At 36.1% G+C, this 14,448-nt stretch overlaps 1 long non-coding RNA gene across 1 annotated transcript; it reads right to left on the minus strand.

The window, feature by feature from the left end:
* Positions 1–9,100: 9,100 nt before the first annotated feature.
* LOC140139538 (uncharacterized) lies at positions 9,101–12,092 on the minus strand. The gene is made up of 2 exons (XR_011857158.1): positions 11,841–12,092; positions 9,101–9,260 (listed from the first exon to the last, which is right to left on the minus strand). It is a non-coding gene; the product is annotated as an uncharacterized lncRNA (long non-coding RNA).
* Between the last annotated feature and the right edge of the window lie 2,356 nt (positions 12,093–14,448).

The following is a 14,448-nucleotide window of genomic DNA, read 5'->3' on the forward strand; positions in this document are numbered from 1 at the left end:
AGCATAAAACTCTAAAAAGTACTTTTTGGCTATATAACTTGATCAATTTCAGCGATTTTAATGCAGTCTTTTGAATGCCATGAAAACAAATAGTTCCTCGTCAGTATTTCAATGTATCGCCCAGGCCTATTAGTGGTCTTTAACCTATATAAGCACAAAAGTGCTCCAATCTCGGATAAAATGCCATGAATGTAAACATTGACATTTGCAATACATGTTTTAACAAGAAAATTTCTGGAAAACCGCATGACGAGTAAAATATCAATGGTTTTCGGACACCCTGCATGATGACTGTTTCGCTGTTTTTGCTTCAACCTAGGACTATATCTGGAGATTCGTATCTGCATCATGTCCTAGCACGATCAGATCAGATTAAGATTGATTTAGGGTTAGTGTTCCGATTTAGGCTTGCTGATTAGTGTTAGAACTGTTGATTAGGGTCAGATTCGCATTAGGAATAGGGTGTTTTATAGGGCTAGGCTCGTGGATAGGGATAGAGATACGGCAAGGTCCGAGGATTAGATATGGGTTTAAAATAGAGTTATAGATCAAGTTAGGGTTTCGGCTTGAGTTAGGATAGAGTGAGGCCATACATGATGCTGTAGAGGCCCATAGACAACGTGTACACAAAGACTAGGTTTTATTTTACACGCGATAGGCCTTACATGCGCCTTAAAGCTTAAGCAAAATGCCTAGCCTATGCCTATACTGTATTTACACATATAGGCCTATGTACAATATTTAGGGCAAGGAAATCACCAACAAAATGTGCATGTGGTTCTAATTAACAAAGTGGCATATCTATATGATCATCAACATTGATTTTTCATCATCATTAAGCTTTCTATATGTATCATGAGGCAAGCGAAGGTTGTTGAATTTAGAAGCCCTGAAATCACAGAAACCAGCCGTAAACCCAATACTAATGCCACAAGTCTCCCCCCCCTTTAACCCGTTACTACCTCAACGGGTTCTAAAAACATACCTTAGTAGTCGAAGAAGATGCACGTTTTCTTGCCAGGGCAAATACAGTTAAATATTGAGAAATGTAAGCAAAAAAAAGCTAGAAAAGTCTCCATGACGAATATCAGATCCATAGAATTCAGTGTTTCTATAGGTTAAATACCACTAATTATGTATTACACGTGTTTCAATGGGAAAATGCCTAATTTGGTGGAATTTTCTCATATTCAGAACTCTCACAGTTCAATGTCACCAATATCAGGTGAAACTATATGATTTAAATGCCAAATGATCAAAAATTCAACATAGGTTGACCTGAGACTTTTCTTGTTTTAACGCACTGAACCGTAAACACCTTAAAATGACAGCGCGCCCTCGAAGCTGAAAGTTACAATATGATAGGGCGACTATTTACTAAAAACCGAAGCCGTGCGTATGAATTTTGGTACTATTACATCAAAAATGTCATATAATGAGAGAAAATGTACCATTTAGAAGCATAAAACTCTAAAAAGTACTTTTTTGGCTATATAACTTGATCAATTTCAGCGATTTTAAATGCAGTCTTTTCGAATGCCATGAAAACAAATAGTTCCTCGTCGTATTTCAATGTATCGCCCAGGCCTATTAGTGGTCTTTAACCTTTAGCCTCTTGCAATTGACACATTTCACAATGAAGCTTGTCATATTATGCTTGGTATGCGATGTCACACTTGCATGACAACGAATGCCTCAAGGGCATTCAAAGGGAAACCAAATACCCCCAATTTTTGCTCCATGCCTATATCAAGATGGCGGCCGAGTCCCGGTTCTTCTCCTCTCCTGTGGTTGAAACCAGGCATGAGACTGCACTTTACTAAAAACTGAAAATGTGTGTGAAATTTGGCAAAAAGTACCAAAAACAGGCTGAAATTGCGGAAATTTTGACTACAAAATAACTGAATTCAGTATAAAAACTGAAAATTCTCATGCCTGTGAAACACATACTCCCTTTGTAGAAAACTTGGGGGGGGGGTATGGATTTCAAATGGAATAGCACAATACAAGATCCATTGAGTATAAACACAAATAGGTAACAATCATTTGATGTAGCCTGGCTACCTTTATGATGAATTGCAGGTTTTCAACAATTTTAGGTATACAGTACAGAGCAGTGTTGTAATGAATCACTATAGTCTGTCTACATTGTACATGACTCATCTATATATGTTATCTCAGAATCATGTTGCATCTTTCTGTAAATGATCGCTAACAACCTGGTATGGTCAATCGTAAATTTATTCATTTATTATTTATTATATCCTGAGAGTAACAACATGTAACTTGAGTTGAGCAACAGACTTGAGTCAACTTCTTACAACACTGACAAATAGTATTCATTGTAACCTGTCTGATTTGTCAGGCTTTCTTTTCATTTTATTGGACATATTTATCTAATTATCGTGTATTTAATTTTTTTTATAAAAATAAGTATTTTCTGATTCCAGCTGACAAATAAATAACTTTCATAAAAAAGACAACTGTTTTGTTTTCAGTCTGTTTATTATTACTTGGAATAAAATTAAGAAAGAATTACAACTTGTACACAATTATGATAAGACCAAGCCAAATTAGTCAAAGTCTATGCGATAATGAAAATATTGACTCTTTGTGGGTGATGATTGAGATATATTAAGGTGAAAGATGAATCGATCCATCTCATGAGCTGTTGCAGTGAATTAAACGAGACAATACATCTTTCACCAAGTATTCTACCATTGCACAAACTTGCTACCAGGATTAACTATTTTTTATCACTCCTACATACATTCTATTACCTATTTAGGGCTCAGTGCACCAAAGCCATCCCCATAAGGTCAGCTGGATAATGATGTGCATTTATAAGCATGATAGCATTTATATCAATCAATACCAAGGGGAGCTATTGGAGATCTGAGGCTTTGTTTAATGATCATAATGTCAACAACACCAAATATTGCTGTGATTTAGTAATTCATATTTTACCCATGGAAATAATAACCAAAATAGGCAAGTCTATAGACGAATCCAATTTCCAATCTAATTTCAAGCACTCCTATGGCAGCCATAGCTGGGTCCCTGTCGAGTCCATCCCACCTAAAATGTGAAATGACACAGCCTTGGTGGGGATTTTGAACTGCATTCCATCACCCGTGTTATACGTAGACAATAGAATAATGAAAGTTTACAAAATAATTCAATATAACATTGATTTTTAAGTGGCTTTAATCCACCGAATTGACACAACATCAGTTTGGTGCAGCGGGGACTCAGTAATGGCCGAATGAATTCTGACCATCACTTGGCTCGTTGGATTTGTCTATACACAGTCGCATAAGCAGTCGCTCCCATGTACATGGAATGACACAAGATGCAAGCGAAGGATCATAATGTATTGTATGACATAATATTGTCATGATCCAAATAGAATCTAAGAAGTTTACCAATTTTTTTAACAGTGAAAAGCGGTTTTTCCCTTGATCCCTAATTGCAAATGGTAAATCACTTCACATATTAGATAGGGAGTTTAATAGTTCAATAGTATTCAACACTCTGCAAAAATCATAACAATATATAATACCATGTTCTCTTTAATTAATGCCCCCAAGGGGGCAAAACATCTTTGAAAAGGGGGGGGGGGCATTTATTTAAAGTGAATTTAAAAAAAATTGTGAAATATACAACTTCCGGTTTGAAATACGACATGGTGGCACCTTGACAGCATACAGGGACCACATATTATCAGAAAATACATTACAAAATTAGATCTGTATGATTTGGTGTATTTTTATGCAAGAATGCAAATTATTTGGTAATTATATTAACATTCTACTATAATGTAGTGATAAATTGTATGGAAATGCAAGTTAGAATAAACTTTGTCCATGCAATTTTGTGATCATGACATGCCAGTTTTAAGCTTATGATGCTTACATTCTAGAAAAAAAGATAGGGGAGGGGGGCATTTATTAGAGGGGCATCAATTAGAGAGAATAGAGAGAATATGGGGCATGCCTTATGCTTCTAGACCATCAAACAATGCAGCACAAAGCGACTTGTGATCCGATTGCATAATCCTTTCAAACTACATAAATACATCAAACCATTGGCGGTTGACAGTCACACACATGGCTTGCTATCCCCTGTCCGGTGGTTGGCACCCGAGGTACTGGTGGTTCAAAACTGGGTTGGGGATAACAACTTTTCTCATCATCTTTTTCCTTCCTCCCTTCCTTCTTTCATTGCACTTGGATAAAAAGCAGTAAGGATGTTGAGGTTAATAAATATTCTGCATCCCCTCTAAATGTGAGCACTTGACCCACCTTTTGACCTTTTGACCTGTCACCTGAGATTGGTCCCTTGAACTTGTGATTATTCTTAACATTTTTGTATAAACCCACAAAGCAAATTACATGCTCAAACACTGCAAAGGAATACAATTTGCCATGCACACATTTAATAAACCAGTTACATTTTAATGTTCTAATCAATGGAAAACATGGCCCTAGTTCTTGTTTGAAAATGCTTTGTTACCCTTGTGTGCACATTAGGCCTGGCATTTTAGGGTAATTTTGTACCCGGGTACCCGGCGCATTTTTCGGGCGGGTAACCGGGTACCCGAAATTGAAAAAAAAAAAAAAAAAAAAAAAAATATATATATTTTTTTATATTTTTTATTTTTTTATTTTTTTTTTTTCGGTTTTGTAGTGTCCCTAGACCTAGACCTAAATGCTAGGATCATTCATGGTTGACCTAAAAAAAAAAAAAAATTCAAGATATTTTGTATTTTTAATATGAAAATTGATACTTTGTATTCATGTCATACTCTAGGAATGATTTCAAAATGCATTCAAACTCAATGCATTTTGAAATCATTAATAGACTATGATTATGAATACAAAAAAAAAAAGGGGGAGGTATTTCCTACCGGGTAATGTAATCTCGGCGGTACCCGCTAGCCCGCCAAAATGCCAGCCTTAGTGCACATCAATAGGGGAAACAATGGAGCAATATATCCAACTGTAGCAAAAACACATGTGACACCATCACCCAGTGGGTACACCTGACGTTGAAATCAAGTTGAAATTACGACGTCAAAATCAATTTCGATGTTGAAATTAGGTTGAAATCACGTTGTATTTGCAAATGAACTTCAACCTGATGGACTTCAGCCTGATTTTAACCTAGAGGTTAGTTGAAATCAGGTTGAAATTTCAACGTCAGGTTAGGTTGAAACTTTGTATCAACGTTGATTGTTGCTATTGTTCTTGTTTGTTCAACGTTGTTTATTGTTCCTGTTTGTTGCTACAATAAAAAAAAAATACACTTGAACTTGAGAATTTCACTGCTATCTGCAACATGACAATATAGCTCCATCTCAAACATCTGCACCCACACTTAAAATAGAAATATATGAATACAATATTAACTATATTTACATATATACAAAATTTCATTCAACATCTGGTGTAACAAAAGTGTATGTGTGTGTCATTTGTTGCTTTGCAGCAAATGATTCATTTAACAAGTTAAAATTTGCTAATTTAAAACCTTTCATAGTCAAATTAATTGAATTATACAACAGGCAAGCACAAATTTCCACAAAATAAACTAAAAGCCACCAACATTAATCTAAGGTGCAAATGAGCTATTGAAATATACATCCCATGGAAGACATGACCCAAATCTTCCACATAGGGAGTGTAGATTTCAAATGGAACCACCCAATTCAGGTAACCCCTTTTGAAATTCACACTCCATGTGTGGTTGATTAAAGTCATGTCTTCCATATAGGCCAATAGTATTAGCTATAACCCAGGATAGGTCCAGGAACATGTGTAGAATCAAATTCCAAAAGTCCCCGAAAATCCCCCTTGTGCTTCCTTCAAAATCCAAGATGGCGTCCAAAATGGCACGCCATTTTCAGTTTTATCATAACTTTTCCCCAGACATGTTGAAATCACAAACAAAGCATCTAAATATATGTTTTGAGGTACAAGGAATGTTTTAAAAACATTTGCAAGAGGTTTCAATAATCCTAAGTAGCCAAAATCCAAGATGGCGTCCAAAATGGCCGCCATTTTCAGTTTTATCATAACTTTGCCCCCAGACATGTTAAAATCACAAACAAAGCATCTAAATATATATTTTGAGGTACAAGGAATGTTTTTAAAACATTTGCAAAAGGTTTCATTGATTCTAAGTAGCCAAATTCCAATATGGTGGACAAAATGGCCGCCTTTTTAGTAAGTAAAATTAGTTTTCAACCAGACATGTGTTTAAGATGTGTTAATTGGCATTGGAGAAAGTTCGAAACTCTTGAATTGTAAGCAGACTTGTAATGCACATCATCCAAATTCACTACCATTATTACCATCATTATTTTGCAATATTGATTCAGTGCTTTTACCATGTGTACAATACAATAGTTACCATTATTTTCCATTTGCCTCCAAAAGAGCTGAGCTCATGCCAAGATGGCTTAAGCCTATGTTCACATCGGTATCCCCGTGATGTAATGCAATCAAATGGTACACCTTAAACTTGATCAACTTGCACTGTGTTTTCGGCATTAATGTTCTTCAATGCTGTTCGGTCATCCTCATTGTCCCCAAAGAACAGAAGAGTCTCAAGTTTCTTGCAGCTGCATGTCATGTTGTTGCAGCCATCTTGTTTGCATCCACATGATATCATGTTGAGCAATGTGTCTGGTGCAACAGCGAGTTCTGTTTCTACTGGAACAAGAATTCCATCTTGTGATCTCCATCCCCAGTCAGTTGGACTTAGGTTGTTCCCCATCCATTCTTGAACCGTGAGAAAAGTGCCATATCCATCAAATACATCAATCGGGTGTGCTCCATGTGTGATGTGTAATTCGGACATATGCCTGCATAGGTGGAGGGATGTGGCCAAATGGCATGTCGAAGTAGGTAACCACCATCTACTACAAAGAGACAATTCTCTGGCAGCTTGGAATGCTCTGTGAACGATTTCAACAGAAGGCCCAGGGAACTCTTTGGCGATTTACGCATAAGGTCATCTTCAAAGAGAGAAGGTGGCTGAGGACCTAGTTCGTTCGTAAAGAACGACGCTATCTCAGAGCTGTTGTTCAGTACACATGTGATTCTATTAAATAATAGAGTCGGATTCACTTCTACTTGTTGTCCCCTAACTCGCACCATCTTGTCCTTTGCTCCAATCATAGTAACCTTGTCATTTCGGCGTAAGGCAATGTTTGTAAACTTCATACCCGTTATTTCTATTGCTGACTTAGTGCCAACTTCCACCGCTCTGTCACAGTTAGCGTATGAATCTGCTACAGTCCCAGTTGACACAGATACCAGACGATCAGGTCCATACCCAACAAAGGGAGATGTGCCTTCAACCAACCAACAAAAACTTTACGATCCCTTATGTTCCCGTATAAACACCCGTGAACTGCTCTAAAGCATCATAATCTGGGGCACATCGAGAAAGTGCGTGGACTCACTTGGTTAATGTACTGTCTGTGATGCAGCGACCATGTGTCATTCCCCTGATGTCTTCAAAGTCCACAACAAAAACTGCTCAATGGTTTGGTCAGAGAAGTTTCCACCCCAGAAAAAATCTAGACGTCGAATGGTGAAATATCCCTTGTCTGTGAACAGTTGGTACTCATCTGGGGGCATGTTTTCCCCCGAAGACTCCATCTGTTGTAAATACAACCTTGCAGATTTGGCATAGTGGAGATGCCCTGCAGCGTAGAAGTGATCGAGGCATCATCTCTCTTATGCAGTAGAGGTGGAGCTTCCAATTCCCTGTTCTTTCAGCTCTAATGAAATGCCGAATAAGGGCCACCTGTCTGATGTATTGCACCCACAGCTTCCCAATTCTGCTTTCACCTGCTTTGATGTCTCTTCACGCTATTACAGGCTGTCACAGAGTCTCAGCCATTTATCGTCGAGGAAAGCGCAAACCCCGAACAAGAAACATGAATATGACTTGTTAGATACCTTTACAAATGCCAGCAGCATGCATGATGAGGTACAGAGAGCAGGGGAGAGCTTCATCCTGAAGATGTATGGGGTTAGCAATGGTTCATTGAATGAATACCGCCACACTGTATACAAACTGGCAATTGGTCGCAGTTCCCTTAGCTCTTCATTTGAGCTCGCGAGTTTACCCCCAACTTGTGCTGCTGCAAAACAGCACTCATTCCGCACTTCCCTCACGGTTCAAGAATGGATGGGGAACAACCTAAGTCCAACTGACTGGGGATGGAGATCACAAGATGGAATTCTTGTTCAAGTAGAAACAGAACTCGCTGTTGCACCAGACACATTGCTCAACATGGTATCATGTGGATGCAAACAAGATGCAACAACATGACATGACCGAACCAACATTGCAGAACATTAATGCAGAAGACACAGTGCAAGTTGATTAAGTTTAAGGTATACCATTTGATTGCATTACATCACATGGACACCGATGTGAACATAGGCTTAAGTCATCTTGGCATGAGCTCAGCTAGTTTGGAGGCAAATAGAAAATAATGGTAACTATTGCCAATTTACAGATCGATTTGTCAAGTGTTTACTATTCTAATTATGCACTTTTGTATACTTTTAACCAACCATTTAGCAGTTATGAGGCCAAAAGTTTGCATAATTCCAGAGTTAAGACCACCCTTAATTCAACAGGCAGTATGTACGGATACTGCAATTTTACTCAGGAAGGCACAAATCCAGTAATGAGCAAATTTGGTTATTATTTGCACATGGGATATTCATTCCTATAATTGTTTACATTATAAACAGCTGTTTAATTATAGTGAAAATATTGATGAAAATGAACAATGAATACAAATGTACTAATATCTGCAACATGCCTATCAGCCAGGCCCAGTTCCTTCACCTCAGTATGCTTGTACACTCATTCATGTGACACTCCATAACTGCAGGTGCATGTACTTGTTTTAAGCACTGATTGTTGAATGGATGCTATTGAATTTGCCACTGAAATTCCATACTAATTTCGGCTCCTATATGTGACCAGCTCTTACAAAACCCGGAACAAGTCACCAGACATGTTTTTAAGTTATAGGCCTTTAAAGATGACATTTCCATTTAAAAAAAATGGAATTCTTAATTTCCTGGTCATTGACTGTGGGACTGAGTGGACTTTCAAATCCTTGAAAGTACTTATTAAAAAGAGGTTTATTTAATCAATAATTAACAGCTGAACTATGATAATCCCTATTCAATCCTGTGTAAGGCATGAAACTAATTAGCCCATTACTTAAGCGCGCTTCAGACTCCATATTGTACGTACAATATTGTATGTACAATATTTTTCGTGACGTCAGAAAGTATTGCACGTACAATAAAAAGTATGTACCGGGAAAATATATATTTTGCCACAATCATTGGTTGCTTAATTGATACGGAGTTGCCAAATTTCTAAGAGTGGTAAATTTAGTGCAGTGTTCGTGGACGGATTGGTGAACATCTTTTTCTGTATTCTTGTATTCAACTGTACTGGAATTATTATATAATCAATGGGCACCTTTAAAGTTAATAATATTAATACTGATATTAATATAAAAAATATTAAAATTGTAATAATAATATAAATGGCACATTCAGTTCTTATTTATTTATTTATTTATTTATTTATTTATTTATTTATTTATTTATTTATTTATTTATTTATTTATTTATTTATTTATAGATTGATTTATTTAGGCCTATTTGTTTATTTATTTATTGATTGATTGATTACTGATTGATTAATTGATTTAGAGATTCATTTATATTTAGTCATATATTGATTTAGTCAGTTTCTTAAGTATTATTTGTAGGCCTATGTATTTATTCTGGTTTTGATTTTATTGATAGGCCTATTGATATTTTTATTATTTTTTTAAGTTTTGGCATAGCATTTGTTACCGTCATTATAACACGTTGTGTTATGAATTTGCAACACCTTTTTACAGGTTGATATCGGTGAGGCATGTTATGATGGTGTATGTTATAGGCCTGATCATCACAATACATCCATAAACGTGTTAATGCAGTAACCGTAGCTTTATAGGGGCACGGGAGCCCCAACCCCCAATTGATCTGAATTTTAGAAAATCCATAGGAAAACTGCCAAAAAGCGACTTGTGCCCCCCCCTCATCAGACCGGATGTAACGCCTTCTATACTTTTTCATTAATTATAGGCCTATTAATAGTAATGCGTCAGAGGCAGATATTTGGTCTAATCAGTGTAAGCTACAAAATAGACGATCTTTTAAAATCATTTTTAAATGGCTTTTTTTTCAACCTTATTGTTTGTATTTGTAATGTTCACACAATCTGACAATGTCCCAACTTATACCTAATGTGAATTGAGCCATTTAACACGTGCTTGTAGGACAACGATTTTGAATTAAACACGTTAATTGTGATATTTTAATTCCTCTAGAACACCACAGTTAAGCGTCCAAAATTGTAAGTGGGCTTTCTTTTATTTTACCTCATTATTTCGTTGAAATTACTCGAAAACCCTCCTTATAGTTGTTACTAAACATTTCATAATTTTGGGCAAAGAATAGCCAAATAGTTGACCGAAATCGTATATTTGCACCAATAGGCCTATTTGACTGAAATCGTATATTAGCATTACCGTCCCTTTGTGGCTTTATTGCAAGACAAAGTGCTGCTAAATGTGAAACGAGATTACTTGAAATATATATTTCAGAGTTGAAAGAGTTTCAATTATACTGAACATATTTCTGAAATATGTCTCTCTGATTGGTTGATTGTCAAGGGATTACGGCATCCTCAAAGCCTCCTGCTGTAATTCTCTATTCGATATCTATTATAGGACCGATCTTTTGAAATCCATACAACCGTGTCAAATGAAATAGTCTCGAATCATAATTTGTGCACGATACAACGATGATAGGCCTACCGCCGTCAGATTTGAATTTTATTAAAAATAGGCATACATTACATTGAACAGGTTGAATGCTGGTAAAAGTAGACAAAATAACTATGGGTCCAATTTACATTAATCAGTGTCCTGGGCCAGGATAACATTTAGGACTCCTTCGCATTCTAAAACAATACTTCACCAAATGTCCTTGCTTTCATTTTCTCATTTAATTTGTTTTAATTTTAATTAATTTCTTTATCCACTGGCTCTGTGGTAAATCCGGTATTGCCAAATATTTCTCGTCCGTTACCCGTGTTAATCTATTTATTTATTAAAATGAACCATCTATTAAATTCCTATAAATACAATGTATAGGCCTATAGTGTATTTGATAACAAATTTGTTTTTATTTTTGATTGGAATTTGGGTTCCATTACACGATTTCATAATAAGATATGTTTGGGCATGGCGGAATTAGTATATGATTAAAAATAGACATACTCTTACTCTCTTAGGCCCCCTTTTTTAATGTTTGTAGGCCTACATTATTGATATCAATATTTATGTACAAAATGCAAAAGAATGTATATATATTTGATTGTTTTGTAAACATTAAATTTGATGTTCACTCATAATTATGTCTGGAAAGTCAGGGAAAAACTAAGGAGTATCGGTATTTAGTTTCCTGGGAAAGTGGATCAGATGAGCAGTAGGTAAAAACATTTGCCCTAAATCTTTATTTGATTTTTATTGTTTTATGAATTTATTAGGGCTACTGGTAAAGTGCAGATAAAACCTTCAAACGCCATGAACCGTCAGGGTTATAGCACGTTATTTAACAGTCTGATTCAACTCGTCGTGGCACGTATATTTATTGCACGTGTAATACTTTTTGACGTCACGAAAAGTATTGTACATACAATATTGTACGTACAATATGGAGTCTGAAGCTAGCCTTAGAATGCAATTTGGCAAAAATATCAAGGTATAATTTACAAAATGATCCATATCTTTAAAAGTATTGATGCTATTTATATAATTTTGGTATCATTTTAAAGCTTATTGTCTAATGCCTACATTTTTATTCAAATCATGAAATGTTAAAAATGCCACTTGTTCCTGGTTTTGTCAGAGCGGGTCACATATTGACATGTAGATTGGCATGTATCATAATGCACCTTTGTTCCATAACCAATAAGTTATTGGACAATTTAAGGGGGAAAGCATTTCGCAAAAAGGGGGAAAACTGAAAATTTGGGGAGATGAATTATAAAAGGGGGAGTTTGGCGGAGATCAGACACCGTAGTACGGTGTCTGATCTCCGCCAAATGCCCCTTTTATTATTAATTCCCGATTTTTACTTACCCCCCACCTTTTACAAATAATTCCCCTTTTACTTTCACCCGTTTTGTAAATATCCCCCTTTTTACTTTCACTCGTTTTGTAAATATCCCCCTTTTTACTTTCACCCGTTTTGTAAATATCCTCCTTTTTACTTTCACCCGTTTTGTAAATACCCCCCTTTTTACTTTAACCCTTTTTGTAAATATCCCCCTTTTTACTTTCACCCGTTTTGTAAATATCCCCCTTTTTACTTTCACTTTTGTAAATATCACTTTCCCCTTTTTGTAAAATCCCCCTTTTTACTTTCACCCGTTTTTTATCTTTTACTCTCCCCCGTTTTGTAAATATCCCTCTTTTTACTTTCACCCGTTTTGTAAATATCCCCTTTTTACTTTCACCCGTTTTGTAAATATCCCCTTTTACTTTCACCGTTTTGTAAATATCCCCTTTTTACTTTCACCCGTTTTGTAAATATCCCCTTTTACTTTCACCCGTTTTGTAAATATCCCCTTTTACTTTCACCCGCTTTGTAAATATCCCCTTTTACTTTCACCCGTTTTGTAAATATCCCCCTTTTACTTTCACCCGTTTTGTAAATATCCCCTTTTACTTTCACCCGTTTTGTAAATATCCCCTTTTACTTTCACCCGTTTTGTAAATATCCTCCTTTTTACTTTCGAGCTAAATAAAATGAATAAAATGATACTTATTGTGTAATTTATGAATTCTATAGGATATAGATCTACATTTAAGAAAAATCATAATCTGAATTATATCATGCAACTAAATATAGACCCAGGAAAAGGCCAGGAGTTTGGAATTGAATCAATTCGATTGGCTTATTAATCGTTATTATTTTGGACTTGTCTCGACTTTAAAAAAAAAGACTAGGCTTAATTGCTACTTAATTCTCCATCTAACATAATAGGGCCTACTAATTCTTTTTGGATTTTTGAGGCGTGCACCACTGACCGAAGTCCCTGGTTCATTTGTCTGGTCAATTGAATACGCCATAGAGCCTTTGATTAGAAAGCACATTTTTATTGTTAACGGAATTGTTGACAAACAAAGAATAGCGAAAATTACTCGGAACTGGCTTAAAAATAAAGTTGCATAAAATCACACAGTCACACTTGTCATAAATATGCAATGCCCATTTTGTCCAGGCCCGTTTTATAAATGTATGCTTTTATTGTCATTTCACTGTTAAGACCGCTTGTTTTAAACTTTGGTGCTAACTTAAAAAAAAACCTTTTGAATAATATAGCACAAACAATTCTTATTATCTAGGCTTCTGTAACAATGGCAGCCATAGCCAGTTGTTTGTTGTCTCTGACATATCCCTGTTTATAGACAAGTTCTTCACAGACTTTCAAACATCATTGCTATGAATTTGACCAGCATAAATATTTATGCATGCCAGTTTCACCCGTTTAACATTCTGAACATCATTTGGTTTATCAATCATATCGGATTTGCTCTTTGTACAGCCCCTCTATAAACGTGCATAAAAGTTGACGGATCCCTAACCCATTGAATTTAGCGGCGCTTGCACAACAGGCTATAAATCTACCTACGTTGGTATCCAAATTCATATAGAACGCCTTTCCAATAATGGATGTAGCGAAATGAGCTGTAGTGAGTGCACGGTACTCTCCAGGGTCCAGGCTTACTGGTAAAGCCTACGCACGGAAAAGCGGGAGTACCAAACAAAAGGGAGTATTAAAACAAAAGGGAGTATTATTTAAAAGGGATAAACTATTTAAAATGGGAACCTATTTGTGAAAAGCGGAGGAAAGTTAAAGGGATTATTTGTAAAAGGGGAACTATTACAAAATGGGTGAAAATAAAAGGGTATTATTTGTAAAGGGGTAATTCAGCAGGGAAACTATTTGAAAAGGGGGAAATTCAAAAAGGGGGAAACTATTTGAAAAGGGGGGATTGAAAAGGGGAAACTATATGAAAAGGGAAAGTTGAAAAGGGGAAACTATTTGAAAAGGGGAAAGTCGAAAAGGAGAAACTATTTGAAAAGGGGCAAGTCGAAAAGGGGGAAACTATTTGAAAAGGGAGAAAGTCGAAAAGGGGAAACTATTTGAAAAGGGGAAAGTCGAAAAGGGGAAACTATGTGAAAAGGGGTAAGTCGACAAGGGGAAACTATTTGAAAAGGGGAAAGTCGAAAAGGGGAACTATTTGAAAAGTGGGAAAGTCGAAAAGGGGAA

This window comes from Amphiura filiformis, chromosome 18 (assembly GCF_039555335.1).
Source record: "Amphiura filiformis chromosome 18, Afil_fr2py, whole genome shotgun sequence".
Lineage (NCBI taxonomy): Eukaryota > Metazoa > Echinodermata > Ophiuroidea > Amphilepidida > Amphiuridae > Amphiura > Amphiura filiformis.